Source organism: Heptranchias perlo, chromosome 21, assembly GCF_035084215.1.
Source record: "Heptranchias perlo isolate sHepPer1 chromosome 21, sHepPer1.hap1, whole genome shotgun sequence".
NCBI lineage: Eukaryota > Metazoa > Chordata > Chondrichthyes > Hexanchiformes > Hexanchidae > Heptranchias > Heptranchias perlo.
Window position 1 is genome coordinate 8,981,809 of NC_090345.1, and position 15,148 is coordinate 8,996,956.

Genomic DNA, 15,148 nt, shown 5'->3' on the forward strand with positions numbered 1-15,148 from the left:
ACATCATGGAATGCTGCACAATGAAAGCATTGTAGCTGCTTCCGAGATACAGGCCATTGACATACATGATGGTGTTTCCCTTTAAGAAGCCAACTTCAGCAAGGGAGGTCCCAGAACTTCTATTGGATCCAATTTTATTGGACGAGGCTCCCGTTGTAGCTGGAGTCTTGCAAGAAGATGCAAAATTTGGCATTGGTCCAGTTACCATTGGATTTTTATATTTAAATGAGGTTATGCATGCCGATAGTGCTTCTGCATTATTTCTGCCCAAAATTGCCCATCGGAAAGTTTGGAGAGCTGCATTGTTGGAGGTGTCTTCCTTTGGATCAGACGTTAAACCTTCTGCCTGTTCAGGTGGTTACTAAAGTTCACATGTCTTTATGCGAAGAAGAGCTGGGAGCAGCATCCTGGCCAAAATTGCCTCCCTCAACCAACACTAGAAAGAAGAAAGGTCCAAGTGGGGGTTAAAGGAGGGAGGTGATAAAATGGGGATTAAAGGAGGGAGATGGTAAAGTGGGGATTAAAGGAGGGAGGTGATAAAGTGGGGATTAAAGGAGGGAGGTGATAAAGTGGGGATTAAAGGAGGGAGGTGATAAAGTGGAGATTAAAGGAGGGAGATGGTAAAGTGGAGATTAAAGGAGGGAGATGGTAAAGTGGGGATTAAAGGAGGGAGGTGATAAAGTGGGGATTAAAGGAGGGAGGTGATAAAGTGGAGATTAAAGGAGGGAGGTGATAAAGTGGAGATTAAAGGAGAGAGGTGGTAAAGTGGGGATTAAAGGAGGGAGGTGATAAAGTGGGGATTAAAGGAGGGAGGTGATAAAGTGGAGATTAAAGGAGGGAGGTGGTAAAGTGGGGATTAAAGGAGGGAGGTGATAAAGTGGAGATTAAAGGAGGGAGATGGTAAAGTGGAGATTAAAGGAGGGAGGTGATAAAGTGGAGATTAAAGGAGGGAGGTGATAAAGTGGGGATTAAAGGAGGGAGGTGGTAAAGTGGGGATTAAAGGAGGGAGATGGTAAAGTGGGGATTAAAGGAGGGAGGTGATAAAGTGGGGATTAAAGGAGGGAGATGGTAAAGTGGGGATTAAAGGAGGGAGGTGATAAAGTGGGGATTAAAGGAGGGAGATGGTAAAGTGGGGATTAAAGGAGGGAGGTGATAAAGTGGGGATTAAAGGAGGGAGGTGATAAAGTGGGGATTAAAGGAGGGAGGTGATAAAGTGGGGATTAAAGGAGGGAGATGGTAAAGTGGGGATTAAAGGAGGGAGATGGTAAAGTGGGGATTAAAGGAGGGAGGTGGTAAAGTGGGGATTAAAGGAGGGAGGTGATAAAGTGGGGATTAAAGGAGAGAGGTGATAAAGTGGGGATTAAAGGAGGGAGGTGGTAAAGTGGGGATTAAAGGAGGGAGGTGATAAAGTGGAGATTAAAGGAGGGAGGTGATAAAGTGGGGATTAAAGGAGGGAGGTGATAAAGTGGGGATTAAAGGAGGGAGATGGTAAAGTGGGGATTAAAGGAGGGAGGTGGTAAAGTGGGGATTAAAGGAGGGAGATGGTAAAGTGGGGATTAAAGGAGGGAGGTGATAAAGTGGGGATTAAAGGAGGGAGATGATAAAGTGGGGATTAAAGGAGGGAGGTGGTAAAGTGGGGATTAAAGGAGGGAGATGGTAAAGTGGGGATTAAAGGAGGGAGGTGGTAAAGTGGGGATTAAAGGAGGGAGATGGTAAAGTGGGGATTAAAGGAGGGAGGTGGTAAAGTGGGGATTAAAGGAGGGAGATGATAAAGTGGGGATTAAAGGAGGGAGATGGTAAAGTGGGGATTAAAGGAGGGAGGTGGTAAAGTGGGGATTAAAGGAGGGAGATGGTAAAGTGGGGATTAAAGGAGGGAGGTGATAAAGTGGGGATTAAAGGAGGGAGATGATAAAGTGGGGATTAAAGGAGGGAGGTGGTAAAGTGGGGATTAAAGGAGGGAGATGATAAAGTGGGGATTAAAGGAGGGAGATGGTAAAGTGGGGATTAAAGGAGGGAGGTGGTAAAGTGGGGATTAAAGGAGGGAGATGGTAAAGTGGGGATTAAAGGAGGGAGGTGGTAAAGTGGGGATTAAAGGAGGGAGGTGGTAAAGTGGGGATTAAAGGAGGGAGATGATAAAGTGGGGATTAAAGGAGAGAGGTGATAAAGTGGGGATTAAAGGAGGGAGGTGATAAAGTGGGGATTAAAGGAGAGAGGTGGTAAAGTGGGGATTAAAGGAGGGAGGTGATAAAGTGGGGATTAAAGGAGGGAGGTGGTAAAGTGGGGATTAAAGGAGGGAGATGGTAAAGTGGGGATTAAAGGAGGGAGGTGGTAAAGTGGGGATTAAAGGAGGGAGGTGATAAAGTGGGGATTAAAGGAGGGAGGTGATAAAGTGGGGATTAAAGGAGAGAGGTGATAAAATGGGGATTAAAGGAGGGAGGTGATAAAGTGGGGATTAAAGGAGGGAGGTGATAAAATGGGGATTAAAGGAGGGAGGTGATAAAGTGGGGATTAAAGGAGGGAGATGGTAAAGTGGGGACTAAAGGAGGGAGGTGATAAAGTGGGGATTAAAGGAGGGAGGTGATAAAGTGGGGATTAAAGGAGGGAGGTGATAAAATGGGGATTAAAGGAGGGAGGTGATAAAGTGGGGATTAAAGGAGGGAGATGGTAAAGTGGGGATTAAAGGAGGGAGGTGATAAAATGGGGATTAAAGGAGGGAGGTGATAAAGTGGGGATTAAAGGAGGGAGGTGATAAAATGGGGATTAAAGGAGAGAGGTGGTAAAGTGGGGATTAAAGGAGGGAGGTGATAAAATGGGGATTAAAGGAGGGAGGTGATAAAGTGGGGATTAAAGGAGAGAGGTGATAAAATGGGGATTAAAGGAGGGAGGTGATAAAGTGGGGATTAAAGGAGGGAGGTGATAAAGTGGGGATTAAAGGAGGGAGGTGATAAAGTGGGGATTAAAGGAGGGAGATGGTAAAGTGGGGATTAAAGGAGGGAGGTGATAAAGTGGGGATTAAAGGAGGGAGGTGATAAAGTGGGGATTAAAGGAGGGAGGTGATAAAATGGGGATTAAAGGAGGGAGGTGATAAAGTGGGGATTAAAGGAGGGAGGTGATAAAATGGGGATTAAAGGAGGGAGGAGATAAAGTGGGGATTAAAGGAGGGAGATGGTAAAGTGGAGATTAAAGGAGGGAGATGGTAAAGTGGGGATTAAAGGAGGGAGGTGATAAAGTGGGGATTAAAGGAGGGAGGTGATAAAATGGGGATTAAAGGAGAGAGGTGATAAAGTGGGGATTAAAGGAGGGAGGTGATAAAATGGGGATTAAAGGAAGGAGGTGATAAAATGGGGATTAAAGGAAGGAGGTGATAAAATGGGGATTAAAGGAGGGAGGTGATAAAGTGGGGATTAAAGGAGGGAGATGGTAAAGTGGAGATTAAAGGAGGGAGATGGTAAAGTGGGGATTAAAGGAGGGAGGTGATAAAGTGGGGATTAAAGGAGGGAGGTGATAAAGTGGAGATTAAAGGAGGGAGGTGATAAAGTGGAGATTAAAGGAGAGAGGTGGTAAAGTGGGGATTAAAGGAGGGAGGTGATAAAGTGGGGATTAAAGGAGGGAGGTGATAAAGTGGAGATTAAAGGAGGGAGGTGGTAAAGTGGGGATTAAAGGAGGGAGGTGATAAAGTGGAGATTAAAGGAGGGAGATGGTAAAGTGGAGATTAAAGGAGGGAGGTGATAAAGTGGAGATTAAAGGAGGGAGGTGATAAAGTGGGGATTAAAGGAGGGAGGTGGTAAAGTGGGGATTAAAGGAGGGAGATGGTAAAGTGGGGATTAAAGGAGGGAGGTGATAAAGTGGGGATTAAAGGAGGGAGATGGTAAAGTGGGGATTAAAGGAGGGAGGTGATAAAGTGGGGATTAAAGGAGGGAGATGGTAAAGTGGGGATTAAAGGAGGGAGGTGATAAAGTGGGGATTAAAGGAGGGAGGTGATAAAGTGGGGATTAAAGGAGGGAGGTGATAAAGTGGGGATTAAAGGAGGGAGATGGTAAAGTGGGGATTAAAGGAGGGAGATGGTAAAGTGGGGATTAAAGGAGGGAGGTGGTAAAGTGGGGATTAAAGGAGGGAGGTGATAAAGTGGGGATTAAAGGAGAGAGGTGATAAAGTGGGGATTAAAGGAGGGAGGTGGTAAAGTGGGGATTAAAGGAGGGAGGTGATAAAGTGGAGATTAAAGGAGGGAGGTGATAAAGTGGGGATTAAAGGAGGGAGGTGATAAAGTGGGGATTAAAGGAGGGAGATGGTAAAGTGGGGATTAAAGGAGGGAGGTGGTAAAGTGGGGATTAAAGGAGGGAGATGGTAAAGTGGGGATTAAAGGAGGGAGGTGGTAAAGTGGGGATTAAAGGAGGGAGATGGTAAAGTGGGGATTAAAGGAGGGAGGTGGTAAAGTGGGGATTAAAGGAGGGAGATGATAAAGTGGGGATTAAAGGAGGGAGGTGGTAAAGTGGGGATTAAAGGAGGGAGATGATAAAGTGGGGATTAAAGGAGGGAGATGGTAAAGTGGGGATTAAAGGAGGGAGGTGGTAAAGTGGGGATTAAAGGAGGGAGATGGTAAAGTGGGGATTAAAGGAGGGAGGTGGTAAAGTGGGGATTAAAGGAGGGAGGTGGTAAAGTGGGGATTAAAGGAGGGAGATGATAAAGTGGGGATTAAAGGAGAGAGGTGATAAAGTGGGGATTAAAGGAGGGAGGTGATAAAGTGGGGATTAAAGGAGAGAGGTGGTAAAGTGGGGATTAAAGGAGGGAGGTGATAAAGTGGGGATTAAAGGAGGGAGGTGGTAAAGTGGGGATTAAAGGAGGGAGATGGTAAAGTGGGGATTAAAGGAGGGAGGTGGTAAAGTGGGGATTAAAGGAGGGAGGTGATAAAGTGGGGATTAAAGGAGGGAGGTGATAAAGTGGGGATCAAAGGAGAGAGGTGGTAAAGTGGGGATTAAAGGAGGGAGGTGGTAAAGTGGGGATTAAAGGAGGGAGGTGGTAAAGTGGGGATTAAAGGAGGGAGGTGGTAAAGTGGGGATTAAAGGAGGGAGGTGATAAAGTGGGGATTAAAGGAGGGAGGTGATAAAGTGGGGATTAAAGGAGAGAGGTGATAAAATGGGGATTAAAGGAGGGAGGTGATAAAGTGGGGATTAAAGGAGGGAGGTGATAACATGGGGATTAAAGGAGGGAGGTGATAAAGTGGGGATTAAAGGAGGGAGATGGTAAAGTGGGGATTAAAGGAGGGAGGTGATAAAGTGGGGATTAAAGGAGGGAGGTGATAAAGTGGGGATTAAAGGAGGGAGGTGATAAAATGGGGATTAAAGGAGGGAGGTGATAAAGTGGGGATTAAAGGAGGGAGGTGATAAAATGGGGATTAAAGGAGGGAGGTGATAAAGTGGGGATTAAAGGAGGGAGGTGATAAATGGGGATTAAAGGAGAGAGGTGGTAAAGTGGGGATTAAAGGAGGGAGGTGATAAATGGGGATTAAAGGAGGGAGGTGATAAAGTGGGGATTAAAGGAGAGAGGTGATAAATGGGGATTAAAGGAGGGAGGTGATAAAGTGGGGATTAAGGAGGGAGGTGATAAAGTGGGGATTAAAGGAGGGAGGTGATAATGTGGGGATTAAAGGAGGGAGATGGTAAGTGGGATTAAAGGAGGGAGGTGATAAAGTGGGGATTAAAGGAGGGAGGTGATAAAGTGGGGATTAAAGGAGGGAGGTGATAAAATGGGGATTAAAGGAGGGAGGTGATAAAGTGGGGATTAAAGGAGGGAGGTGATAAAATGGGGATTAAAGGAGGGAGGAGATAAAGTGGGGATTAAGGAGGAGATGGTAAAGTGGAGATTAAAGGAGGGAGATGGTAAGTGGGGATTAAAGGAGGGAGGTGATAAAGTGGGGATTAAAGGAGGGAGGTGATAAATGGGGATTAAAGGAGAGAGGTGATAAAGTGGGGATTAAAGGAGGGAGGTGATAAAATGGGATTAAAGGAAGGAGGTGATAAAATGGGGAATAAAGGAAGGAGGTGATAAAATGGGGATTAAAGGAGGGAGGTGATAAAGTGGGGATTAAAGGAGGAGATGGTAAAGTGGAGATTAAAGGAGGGAGATGGTAAAGTGGGGATTAAAGGAGGGAGGTGATAAAGTGGGGATTAAAGGAGGGAGGTGATAAAATGGGGATTAAAGGAGGGAGGTGATAAGTGGGGATTAAAGGAGGGAGATGGTAAAGTGGGGATTAAAGGAGGGAGGTGGTAAAGTGGGGATTAAAGGAGGGAGGTGATAAAGTGGGGATTAAAGGAGGGAGGTGGTAAAGTGGGGATTAAAGGAGGGAGGTGATAAAATGGGGATTAAAGGAGGGAGGTGATAAAGTGGGGATTAAAGGAGGGAGGTGATAAAGTGGAGATTAAAGGAGGGAGGTGATAAAATGGGGATTAAAGGAGGGAGGTGATAAAGTGGGGATTAAAGGAGGGAGGTGATAAAGTGGGGATTAAAGGAGGGAGGTGATAAAATGGGGATTAAAGGAGGGAGGTGATAAAGTGGAGATTAAAGGAGGGAGGTGGTAAATGGGGATTAAAGGAGGGAGATGGTAAAGTGGGGATTAAAGGAGGGAGATGGTAAAGTGGGGATTAAAGGAGGGAGGTGATAAAGTGGGGATTAAAGGAGGGAGGTGATAAAATGGGGATTAAAGGAGGGAGGTGATAAAGTGGGGATTAAAGGAGGGAGGTGATAAAGTGGGGATTAAAGGAGGGAGGTGATAAAGTGGGGATTAAAGGAGGGAGGTGATAAAGTGGAGATTAAAGGAGGGAGGTGGTAAAATGGGGATTAAAGGAGGGAGATGGTAAAGTGGGATTAAAGGAGGGAGGTGATAAAGTGGGGATTAAAGGAGGGAGGTGATAAAATGGGGATTAAAGGAGGGAGGTGATAAAGTGGGGATTAAAGGAGGGAGGTGATAAGTGGGGATTAAAGGAGGGAGGTGATAAAGTGGAGATTAAAGGAGGAGGTGTTAAATGGGGATTAAAGGAGGGAGATGGTAAGTGGGGATTAAAGGAGGGAGATGGTAAAGTGGGGATTAAAGGAGAGAGGTGGTAAAGTGGGGATTAAAGGAGGGAGATGGTAAAGTGGGGATTAAAGGAGGGAGATAGTAAAGTGGGGATTAAAGGAGAGAGGTGATAAAGTGGGGATTAAAGGAGAGAGGCGATAAAGTGGGGATTAAAGGAGGGAGGTGATAAAATGGGGATTAAAGGAGGGAGATGGTAAAGTGGGGATTAAAGGAGAGAGGTGATAAAGTGGGATTAAAGGAGAGAGGTGATAAAATGGGGATTAAAGGAGAGAGATGGTAAAGTGGGGATTAAAGGAGAGAGGTGATAAAGTGGGGATTAAAGGAGGGAGGTGATAAAGTGGGGATTAAAGGAGAGAGGTGATAAAATGGGGATTAAAGGAGGGAGATGGTAAAGTGGGGATTAAAGGAGAGAGGTGGTAAAGTGGGGATTAAAGGAGGGAGATGGTAAAGTGGGGATTAAAGGAGGGAGGTGATAAAATGGGGATTAAAGGAGGGAGGTGATAAAGTGGGGATTAAAGGAGAGAGGTGATAAAATGGGGATTAAAGGAGGGAGGTGATAAAGTGGGGATTAAAGGAGGGAGGTGATAAAATGGGGATTAAAGGAGGGAGGTGGTAAAGTGGGGATTAAAGGAGGGAGGTGGTAAAGTGGGGATTAAAGGAGGGAGGTGTAAAAATGGGGATTAAAGGAGGGAGGTGATAAAATGGGGATTAAAGGAGGGAGATGGTAAAGTGGGGATTAAAGGAGGGAGATGGTAAAGTGGGGATTAAAGGAGGGAGGTGGTAAAGTGGGGATTAAAGGAGGGAGGTGATAAAGTGGGGATTAAAGGAGGGAGATGGTAAAGTGGGGATTAAAGGAGAGAGGTGATAAAGTGGGGATTAAAGGAGAGAGGTGATAAAGTGGAGATTAAAGGAGGGAGGTGATAAAGTGGGGATTAAAGGAGGGAGATGGTAAAGTGGGGATTAAAGGAGGGAGGTGATAAAGTGGGGATTAAAGGAGGGAGGTGATAAAGTGGAGATTAAAGGAGGGAGGTGATAAAGTGGGGATTAAAGGAGGGAGATGGTAAAGTGGGGATTAAAGGAGGGAGGTGATAAAGTGGGGATTAAAGGAGGGAGATGGTAAAGTGGGGATTAAAGGAGGGAGGTGATAAAGTGGGGATTAAAGGAGGGAGGTGATAAAGTGGGGATTAAAGGAGGGAGGTGATAAAATGGGGATTAAAGGAGGGAAGTGGTAAAGTGGGGATTAAAGGAGGGAGGTGGTAAAATGGGGATTAAAGGAGGGAGATGGTAAAGTGGGGATTAAAGGAGGGAGGTGATAAAGTGGGGATTAAAGGAGGGAGGTGATAAAGTGGGGATTAAAGGAGGGAGGTGATAAAGTGGGGATTAAAGGAGGGAGGTGATAAAGTGGGGATTAAAGGAGGGAGGTGATAAAGTGGGGATTAAAGGAGGGAGGTGATAAAGTGGGGATTAAAGGAGGGAGGTGATAAAATGGGGATTAAAGGAGGGAGATGGTAAAGTGGGGATTAAAGGAGGGAGATGGTAAAGTGGGGATTAAAGGAGGGAGGTGATAAAATGGGGATTAAAGGAGGGAGATGGTAAAGTGGGGATTAAAGGAGGGAGATGGTAAAATGGGGATTAAAGGAGGGAGGTGGTAAAGTGGGGATTAAAGGAGGGAGATGGTAAAGTGGGGATTAAAGGAGGGAGATGGTAAAGTGGGGATTAAAGGAGGGAGATGGTAAAGTGGGGATTAAAGGAGGGAGATGGTAAAGTGGGGATTAAAGGAGGGAGGTGATAAAGTGGGGATTAAAGGAGGGAGGTGGTAAAGTGGGGATTAAAGGAGGGAGATGGTAAAGTGGGGATTAAAGGAGGGAGGTGGTAAAATGGGGATTAAAGGAGGGAGGTGGTAAAATGGGGATTAAAGGAGGGAGGTGGTAAAATGGGGATTAAAGGAGGGAGGTGGTAAAGTGGGGATTAAAGGAGGGAGATGGTAAAGTGGGGATTAAAGGAGGGAGATGGTAAAGTGGGGATTAAAGGAGGGAGGTGATAAAGTGGGGATTAAAGGAGGGAGGTGGTAAAGTGGGGATTAAAGGAGGGAGATGGTAAAGTGGGGATTAAAGGAGGGAGGTGATAAAGTGGGGATTAAAGGAGGGAGGTGATAAAGTGGGGATTAAAGGAGGGAGGTGGTAAAGTGGGGATTAAAGGAGGGAGATGGTAAAGTGGGGATTAAAGGAGGGAGGTGATAAAGTGGGGATTAAAGGAGGGAGGTGGTAAAGTGGGGATTCAAGGAGGGAGATGATAAAGTGGGGATTAAAGGAGGGAGGTGGTAAAATGGGGATTAAAGGAGGGAGGTGATAAAGTGGGGATTAAAGGAGGGAGGTGGTAAAGTGGGGATTAAAGGAGGGAGATGGTAAAGTGGGGATTAAAGGAGGGAGGTGATAAAGTGGGGATTAAAGGAGGGAGATGGTAAAGTGGGGATTAAAGGAGGGAGGTGGTAAAGTGGGGATTAAAGGAGGGAGATGGTAAAGTGGGGATTAAAGGAGGGAGATGGTAAAGTGGGGATTAAAGGAGGGAGGTGATAAAGTGGGGATTAAAGGAGGGAGATGGTAAAGTGGGGATTAAAGGAGGGAGATGGTAAAGTGGGGATTAAAGGAGGGAGATGGTAAAGTGGGGATTAAAGGAGGGAGGTGGTAAAGTGGGGATTAAAGGAGGGAGGTGATAAAGTGGGGATTAAAGGAGGGAGATGGTAAAGTGGGGATTAAAGGAGGGAGATGGTAAAGTGGGGATTAAAGGAGGGAGGTGGTAAAATGGGGATTAAAGGAGGGAGGTGGTAAAGTGGGGATTAAAGGAGGGAGATGGTAAAGTGGGGATTAAAGGAGGGAAGTGGTAAAGTGGGGATTAAAGGAGGGAGATGGTAAAGTGGGGATTAAAGGAGGGAGGAGATAAAGTGGGGATTAAAGGAGGGAGGTGGTAAAGTGGGGATTAAAGGAGGGAGATGATAAAATGGGGATTAAAGGAGGGAGATGGTAAAGTGGGGATTAAAGGAGGGAGATGGTAAAGTGGGGATTAAAGGAGGGAGGTGGTAAAGTGGGGATTAAAGGAGGGAGATGGTAAAGTGGGGATTAAAGGAGGGAGGAGATAAAGTGGGGATTAAAGGAGGGAGGTGGTAAAGTGGGGATTAAAGGAGGGAGGTGGTAAAGTGGGGATTAAAGGAGGGAAGTGGTAAAGTGGGGATTAAAGGAGGGAGATGGTAAAGTGGGGATTAAAGGAGGGAGGTGGTAAAGTGGGGATTAAAGGAGGGAAGTGGTAAAGTGGGGATTAAAGGAGGGAGATGGTAAAGTGGGGATTAAAGGAGGGAGATGATAAAATGGGGATTAAAGGAGGGAGATGGTAAAGTGGGGATTAAAGGAGGGAAGTGGTAAAGTGGGGATTAAAGGAGGGAGATGGTAAAGTGGGGATTAAAGGAGAGAGGTGATAAAGTGGGGATTAAAGGAGGGAAGTGGTAAAGTGGGGATTAAAGGAGAGAGGTGATAAAGTGGGGATTAAAGGAGAGAGGTGATAAAGTGGAGATTAAAGGAGGGAGGTGGTAAAGTGGGGATTAAAGGAGAGAGGTGATAAAGTGGGGATTAAAGGAGAGAGGTGATAAAGTGGAGATTAAAGGAGGGAGGTGGTAAAGTGGGGATTAAAGGAGGGAGGTGGTAAAGTGGGGATTAAAGGAGGGAGATGGTAAAGTGGGGATTAAAGGAGGGAGGTGATAAAGTGGGGATTAAAGGAGGGAGGTGGTAAAGTGGGGATTAAAGGAGGGAGATGGTAAAGTGGAGATTAAAGGAGGGAGATGGTAAAGTGGGGATTAAAGGAGGGAGGTGGTAAAGTGGGGATTAAAGGAGGGAGATGGTAAAGTGGGGATTAAAGGAGGGAGGAGATAAAGTGGGGATTAAAGGAGGGAGGTGGTAAAGTGGGGATTAAAGGAGGGAGGTGGTAAAGTGGGGATTAAAGGAGGGAAGTGGTAAAGTGGGGATTAAAGGAGGGAGATGGTAAAGTGGGGATTAAAGGAGGGAGGTGGTAAAGTGGGGATTAAAGGAGGGAAGTGGTAAAGTGGGGATTAAAGGAGGGAGATGGTAAAGTGGGGATTAAAGGAGGGAGATGATAAAATGGGGATTAAAGGAGGGAGATGGTAAAGTGGGGATTAAAGGAGGGAAGTGGTAAAGTGGGGATTAAAGGAGGGAGATGGTAAAGTGGGGATTAAAGGAGAGAGGTGATAAAGTGGGGATTAAAGGAGGGAAGTGGTAAAGTGGGGATTAAAGGAGAGAGGTGATAAAGTGGGGATTAAAGGAGAGAGGTGATAAAGTGGAGATTAAAGGAGGGAGGTGGTAAAGTGGGGATTAAAGGAGAGAGGTGATAAAGTGGGGATTAAAGGAGAGAGGTGATAAAGTGGAGATTAAAGGAGGGAGGTGGTAAAGTGGGGATTAAAGGAGGGAGGTGGTAAAGTGGGGATTAAAGGAGGGAGATGGTAAAGTGGGGATTAAAGGAGGGAGGTGATAAAGTGGGGATTAAAGGAGGGAGGTGGTAAAGTGGGGATTAAAGGAGGGAGATGGTAAAGTGGAGATTAAAGGAGGGAGATGGTAAAGTGGGGATTAAAGGAGGGAGGTGATAAAATGGGGATTAAAGGAGGGAGATGGTAAAGTGGGGATTAAAGGAGGGAGATGGTAAAGTGGGGATTAAAGGAGGGAGGTGATAAAATGGGGATTAAAGGAGGGAGGTGATAAAATGGGGATTAAAGGAGGGAGATGGTAAAGTGGGGATTAAAGGAGGGAAGTGGTAAAGTGGGGATTAAAGGAGGGAGATGGTAAAGTGGGGATTAAAGGAGAGAGGTGATAAAGTGGGGATTAAAGGAGGGAAGTGGTAAAGTGGGGATTAAAGGAGGGAGTTGGTAAAATGGGGATTAAAGGAGGGAGATGGTAAAGTGGAGATTAAAGGAGGGAGGTGATAAAGTGGGGATTAAAGGAGGGAGATGGTAAAGTGGGGATTAAAGGAGGGAGGTGGTAAAATGGGGATTAAAGGAGGGAGATGGTAAAGTGGGGATTAAAGGAGGGAGGTGGTAAAATGGGGATTAAAGGAGGGAGATGGTAAAGTGGGGATTAAAGGAGGGAGGTGATAAAATGGGGATTAAAGGAGGGAGGTGGTAAAGTGGGGATTAAAGGAGGGAGGTGGTAAAGTGGGGATTAAAGGAGGGAGGTGATAAAGTGGGGATTAAAGGAGGGAGGTGGTAAAATGGGGATTAAAGGAGGGAGGTGATAAAGTGGGGATTAAAGGAGGGAGGTGGTAAAGTGGGGATTAAAGGAGGGAGGTGATAAAGTGGGGATTAAAGGAGGGAGGTGGTAAAGTGGGGATTAAAGGAGGGAGGTGATAAAGTGGGGATTAAAGGAGGGAGGTGGTAAAGTGGGGATTAAAGGAGGGAGGTGATAAAGTGGGGATTAAAGGAGGGAGGTGGTAAAATGGGGATTAAAGGAGGGAGATGGTAAAGTGGGGATTAAAGGAGGGAGGTGATAAAATGGGGATTAAAGGAGGGAGGTGGTAAAGTGGGGATTAAAGGAGGGAGGTGATAAAATGGGGATTAAAGGAGGGAGGTGGTAAAGTGGGGATTAAAGCAGGGAGGTGATAAAGTGGGGATTAAAGGAGAGAGGTGATAAAGTGGGGATTAAAGGAGGGAGGTGATAAAGTGGGGATTAAAGGAGGGAGGTGATAAAGTGGGGATTAAAGGAGAGAGATGGTAAAGTGGGGATTAAAGGAGGGAGGTGATAAAGTGGGGATTAAAGGAGAGAGATGGTAAAGTGGGGATTAAAGGAGGGAGGTGATAAAGTGGGGATTAAAGGAGAGAGATGGTAAAGTGGGGATTAAAGGAGGGAGGTGGTAAAGTGGGGATTAAAGGAGGGAGGTGATAAAGTGGGGATTAAAGGAGGGAGGTGATAAAGTGGGGATTAAAGGAGGGAGATGGTAAAGTGGGGATTAAAGGAGAGAGATGGTAAAGTGGGGATTAAAGGAGGGAGGTGATAAAGTGGGGATTAAAGGAGAGAGATGGTAAAGTGGGGATTAAAGGAGAGAGATGGTAAAGTGGGGATTAAAGGAGGGAGATGGTAAAGTGGGGATTAAAGGAGGGAGATGATAAAGTGGAGATTAAAGGAGGGAGGTGGTAAAGTGGAGATTAAAGGAGGGAGGTGGTAAAGTGGGGATTAAAGGAGGGAGATGGTAAAGTGGGGATTAAAGGAGGGAGGTGGTAAAGTGGGGATTAAAGGAGGGAGATGGTAAAGTGGGGATTAAAGGAGGGAAGTGATAAAGTGGAGATTAAAGGAGGGAGGTGATAAAGTGGAGATTAAAGGAGGGAGGTGATAAAGTGGGGATTAAAGGAGGGAGATGATAAAGTGGAGATTAAAGGAGGGAGGTGATAAAGTGGGGATTAAAGGAGGGAGATGGTAAAGTGGGGATTAAAGGAGGGAGGTGGTAAAGTGGGGATTAAAGGAGGGAGATGGTAAAGTGGGGATTAAAGGAGGGAGGTGGTAAAGTGGGGATTAAAGGAGGGAGGTGATAAAGTGGGGATTAAAGGAGGGAGGTGATAAAGTGGGGATTAAAGGAGAGAGGTGATAAAGTGGAGATTAAAGGAGGGAGATGGTAAAGTGGGGATTAAAGGAGGGAGGTGGTAAAGTGGAGATTAAAGGAGGGAGATGGTAAAGTGGGGATTAAAGGAGGGAGGTGGTAAAGTGGGGATTAAAGGAGAGAGGTGATAAAGTGGGGATTAAAGGAGTGAGGTGGTAAAGTGGGGATTAAAGGAGGGAGATGGTAAAGTGGGGATTAAAGGAGGGAGATGGTAAAGTGGGGATTAAAGGAGCGAGATGGTAAAGTGGGGATTAAAGGAGGGAGGTGATAAAGTGGGGATTAAAGGAGGGAGATGGTAAAGTGGGGATTAAAGGAGGGAGGTGGTAAAGTGGGGATTAAAGGAGGGAGGTGGTAAAGTGGGGATTAAAGGAGGGAGATGGTAAAGTGGGGATTAAAGGAGGGAGATGGTAAAGTGGGGATTAAAGGAGGGAGGTGATAAAGTGGGGATTAAAGGAGGGAGATGGTAAAGTGGGGATTAAAGGAGGGAGGTGGTAAAGTGGGGATTAAAGGAGAGAGGTGATAAAGTGGGGATTAAAGGAGGGAGGTGATAAAGTGGGGATTAAAGGAGAGAGGTGATAAAGTGGGGATTAAAGGAGGGAGATGGTAAAGTGGGGATTAAAGGAGGGAGGTGATAAAGTGGGGATTAAAGGAGGGAGGTGGTAAAGTGGGGATTAAAGGAGGGAGGTGGTAAAGTGGGGATTAAAGGAGGGAGGTGATAAAGTGGGGATTAAAGGAGGGAGATGGTAAAGTGGGGATTAAAGGAGGGAGATGGTAAAGTGGGGATTAAAGGAGGGAGATGGTAAAGTGGGGATTAAAGGAGGGAGGTGGTAAAGTGGGGATTAAAGGAGAGAGGTGATAAAGTGGGGATTAAAGGAGGGAGGTGATAAAGTGGGGATTAAAGGAGAGAGGTGATAAAGTGGGGATTAAAGGAGGGAGATGGTAAAGTGGGGATTAAAGGAGGGAGGTGGTAAAGTGGGGATTAAAGGAGGGAGGTGGTAAAGTGGGGATTAAAGGAGGGAGGTGATAAAGTGGGGATTAAAGGAGGGAGGTGGTAAAGTGGGGATTAAAGGAGGGAGATGGTAAAGTGGGGATTAAAGGAGGGAGATGGTAAAGTGGGGATTAAAGGAGCGATTTCCAGACAGGGACATGGTGACACTGAGCGATCGCTATTGATGCAGCAGAGAATAATAAATAAAGTGGAGTGGGAGAGATCACTGAAGTAAAATGGACAAAGTCCTGGAGGGATTAGAAGGCAAAGATCCTGAGGTGGAGTGGCTGGAGCAGGGGGGAGCCAGTGGAGCTCGGTAAGGACGGTGGTGATACGAGGGTGGGAATGTCACAAAAATAAGATCGCAGTGGTATCTAAAGGACAGATTTTGGCAGTCTGTGGGCCCAGTCTAAAACCCAAGCAGAGGGCTGCGACAGAGAAAA